The 3864-nt window shown below is 40.0% G+C and overlaps 1 long non-coding RNA gene across 1 annotated transcript; it reads left to right on the plus strand.

Annotated features, from left to right (window-relative positions):
- The first annotated feature begins 2597 nt into the window (after positions 1–2597).
- LOC143450336 (uncharacterized) lies at positions 2598–3238 on the plus strand. Its single transcript, XR_013114684.1, has 3 exons — positions 2598–2846; positions 2916–3022; positions 3137–3238. It is a non-coding gene; the product is annotated as an uncharacterized LOC143450336 (long non-coding RNA).
- Positions 3239–3864: the final 626 nt, after the last annotated feature.

Genomic DNA, 3864 nt, shown 5'->3' on the forward strand with positions numbered 1-3864 from the left:
ATACAATACCGGTTTCCAAATTTTCAGGGTTAGGACTTAATGACCGGTCGCATCTGGCAAAATGACTCCATTTAATTGAGGGGTTAGGGTTAGGGGTGAAATCGCTTTTAAAATTGAGGGTTAGCATCATAGGAAATGGTGTCTGGACAAGTTCTCTATGGTGGAATTGTTCTCTACCAAATAAATTAAATACAATACCGGTTTCTAAATCTTCAGGGTTAGGAGTTATTGACCAGCGGCATCTAGCAAAATGACTCCATTTCATAGAGGGGTTAGGGTTAGAGTGAAAGCGCGCATTAAAGTTGAGGTTTTGCATCGTAGGAAGGAGCGTATGGAAAAGTTGTTCATCGTGAAGCTGTTCTTTACGATCTAAAATAAAGACAATACCGTTTTCTAAATTTGTAGGGTTAGAACCTAATGTCCGGTCGCATCTGGCAAAATGACTCCATTTAATTGAGGGGTTAGGGTTAGGGGTGAAATCGCTTTTAAAATTGAGGGTTAGCATCGTAGGAAATGGTGTCTGGACAAGTTCTGTATGGTGGAATTGTTCTCTACCAAATAAATTAAATACAATACCGGTTTCTAAATCTTCAAGGTTCGGACTTATTGACCAGCGGCATCTGGCAAAACGACTCCATTTCATAGAGGGGTTAGGGTTAGGATGAAAGCGCGCATTAAAGTTGAGGTTTTACATCGTAGGAAGGAGCGTATGGAAAAGTTGTTCATCGTGAAGCTGTTCTTTACGATCTAAAATAAAGACAATACCGGTTTCTAAATTTGTAGGGTTAGAACCTAATATCCGGTCGCATCTGGCAAATTGACTTCATTTAATTGAGGGGTTAGGGTTAGGGGTGAAATCGCTTTTAAAATTGAGGGTTAGTATCGTTATAAAGGGTGTCTGGACAAGTTCTTTATGGTGGAATTGTTCTCTTCCAAATAAATTAAATACAATACCGGTTTTTAAATCCTCAGGGTTAGGACTTATTGACCAGCGGCATCTGGCAAAATGACTCCATTTCATAGAGGGGTTATGGTTAGAGTAAAAGCGCGCATTAAAGTTGAGGTTTTGCATCGTAGGAAGGAGCGTATGGAAAAGTTGTTCATCGTGGAGCTGTTCTTTACGATCTAAAATAAAAACAATACCGGTTTCTAAATCTTCAGGTTTAAAACCTAATGTCCGGTCGCATCTGGCAAAATGACTCCATTTAATTGAGGGGTTAGGGTCTGTAACGCTCTACTACGCTCTACTACGCTCTACTACGCTATACTACGCTCTACTACGCTCTACTACGCTCTACTACGCTCTACTACGCTCTACTACGCTCTACTACGCTATACTACGCTCCACTACGCTCCACTACGCTCCACTACGCTCCACTACGCTCCACTACGCTCCACTACGCTCCACTACGCTCCACTACGCTCCACTACGCTCCACTACGCTCCACTACGCCCCACTACGCCCCACTACGCTCCACTACGCTCCACTACGCTCCACTACGCTCCACTACGCTCCACTACGCTCCACTACGCTCTACTACGCTCTACTACGCTCTACTACGCTCTACTACGCTCTACTACGCTCTAGTGATTGATTGAGTGATTCGAGAAAAGTTTGATTTTATCTATTTGCATTGAACATTAAGCACAGTTGTCGTGGCCGAGTGGTTAAGACGAGAGACTAGAAGTCTGCTGGGTTCTTTTTGTCCCATCTTGGATGACCGTGGTAAACCAAGATGGGACGATAAGTATAAATCTTTAACAGTATAAATTTGCTTTAACTAAAATCGAATCTTAAAAATTTGCCTTTGAAATAAAAATGAATGATGAAATTAAAACAAAATTTAAATTGATTCGTAGAAGAAACAACGAACGATGATCTTGTAAAAATCTGCGTGGTTATTTCTATCTTGCGTTTCTATCGCTGCTAAACGTAAAATTGTATTTGTTGTTTTTGGAAAATTATGGTAGGCAAGCAAATTTTAATTTTAAATTTTAAATTTTAAATTTTAAATTTTAAATTTTAAATTTTGCATGGTATGCTGTGTAGATAATTCCCTTTCCAAATCTTAAAGATTTTATAAATTCGCATGTGATCACTCAAGCATGAAATGCAATCAACCCAGTTCACTTCCCAGACTGACCTTCACTTCTCAGCAACGCACGTGGAGTGAGTTACTGTTCAGTTAGTTGCTCTGTTTTAGCATACTGTAGGCCTAGCTCCTGTTTTAAATTATCGGTTGTAGGCTGCAAGATATTAAACAAATCTAATATTGATTGTTTCATTTTTCGTTGATACAGTAACTCACTATATTCTACAAACATGCAGTCTGGGAAAACGATCCCGGAGCGGAGGTGAGAAGGACCATGAGGAAATCCTCATGGCCTATCAGATAACCAAAAACTCGCAGCGGACAAGTGCGGACCGCAACATGCTCGTGGAAAAACTTAAACAAGGCTGCCGGACCAGGAAAGGACGTTGGATTATTCGGGTAAGTCACCACATTCTCCTTTCATGTAGAAAACTATTAAAAACGGGATGTTTTTAATGCAGGTGCAAGATCACAAAACATTCGCAAAACATAGGAATGCAATAATTGTTATGCCTGGCTGGTTGAAGGAAGGGCTGGACAACCTTGTCCGGTTCAACGGAAAAGAAATTTGAAATAATTTTCCCCATAAATGAGCAAAGTAGTTTGCGGAAAAAAGGATGCAGCGAGGGTTGAAGTTGGCCGGAGGTGGCGAAAAATTTACCGCGACCTCAAACCGAAAGCATTCTGTCACACAGGTCGTCATCTGTTGACGACGTGGACACGATCATCAGTCCTTCAAAGTTGCCAAAAAGGGTGCGTAGCTATGCGTTCTGTAAATTCTGTTGATTTACAAGTTATAAATTGTTGTCGTTTTATTTGTAGCTTATTAAATGAAAAAAAAAGAAAATTCCGAAGAACTTTAAGGATGCAGAGCCTGGTTATACTGAAACTCGAAAGAAGAAAATGAGATCGTTAGTACAAGGTTTTGGGTAAACGTTTTCACTTTTTCTTTCACTCCGTTCTTGACACAATTTTCGTAAAGATTTTTTCGTAAAGTGTGTGCCAGTTAGTAGCCGAAAAAGGTGAAAATGTTTCTTTTGCAGCTCAGTTCAAGAGGGCCGCAATTATTCAATTAAAGATAAAGACCTACAGAGGTCTAATTTCGCCTAAAGCACAATCGAAAGTATGGGCGAGGTTGGCCAGGAATTACCTCTTGATTATAAGTAAGCCACTTAATGTTAGCATTCAAATTGTTTTTTTTTTATGTATAGAAACCGAATTTGAGTTGCATTTTTATTTTTCTTAATATTTCTTACATTAATTGGTAAGTTGTTCCATGTCTGCTGTTTTAGGAGCCTCGCCGACTCAACGTCCGAAATAGTGGCGTCAGTAATGCTAGAACGCATCGACAGTTAGTCTGTGAGTAACATGGCTTGAACTTATGCGGGATTTTAAAAATTACCATGCTCTATGTAAACTGTGATGACTTAAAATGCTTTGTTTTATGATGAAAGCGAAAAGAAAAGTATCGAACGGGAATCAGAAGAAGAGATGGAAGAGGCAGCAGGGCAAGAAGTGTCGGAGAGAAAAGAAGACGAGATGTTGGTGGATGAAAGGGAATCTGACGGGTTAGAAGGTGAAGCGGAGCATAGTGTTGCAGAGGAGGTGCCGTGGAAGAAGCGTCACCACAGAAGAAAGGCAAAATACTGCAGGTATGGTTTTTATTTAGCTGCCCTGAAAACATTATTTCCTAGTTTATTTTGTGACTTTTATGTTTTTAAGCATATTCGAAAAAATGGTGATGAATGTTGGTCGTCATTGCAGAGACGTT

Source organism: Clavelina lepadiformis, chromosome 3 (assembly GCF_947623445.1).
Source record: "Clavelina lepadiformis chromosome 3, kaClaLepa1.1, whole genome shotgun sequence".
In the NCBI taxonomy this organism is placed as follows: Eukaryota; Metazoa; Chordata; class Ascidiacea; order Aplousobranchia; family Clavelinidae; genus Clavelina; species Clavelina lepadiformis.